Source organism: Trachymyrmex cornetzi, unplaced genomic scaffold (assembly GCF_001594075.2).
Source record: "Trachymyrmex cornetzi isolate Tcor2-1 unplaced genomic scaffold, Tcor1.1 scaffold191, whole genome shotgun sequence".
Taxonomy (NCBI): Eukaryota; Metazoa; Arthropoda; class Insecta; order Hymenoptera; family Formicidae; genus Trachymyrmex; species Trachymyrmex cornetzi.
The window spans coordinates 40,285-40,674 of NW_017296539.1; positions in this window are offsets into that span (position 1 = coordinate 40,285).

A 390-nucleotide genomic window follows, 5' to 3' on the forward strand; every position below is an offset into this window, starting at 1 on the left:
GCACACGTCGTTACTAGTGAGTAGTTTTTTGGCCAAAAACAATACTGTCATCATGCCTCAGCCACCGTATTCACCAGACTTGGCTCCCTGCGACTTTTTCCTCTTCCTAAAATTGAAAAGGCCCGTGAAAAGACGAAGATTTGCGACGATTGAGGAGATTAAGGCTGCATCGCTGGAGGAGCTCAAGGCAATACCCAAAAGTTTCAGAAGTGTTTTGACGACTGGAAGAAGAACATTTCAGAAGTGTTTTGACGACTGGAAAAAGCGCTGGCACAAGTGCATTGTATCAGAGGGGGATTATTTTGAAGGGGATAACATAATTTTGGATGAATAAATGAATATTTTTTTATAAAAATGAAAAGTCACCTTACTTTTTGATCACACCTCGTA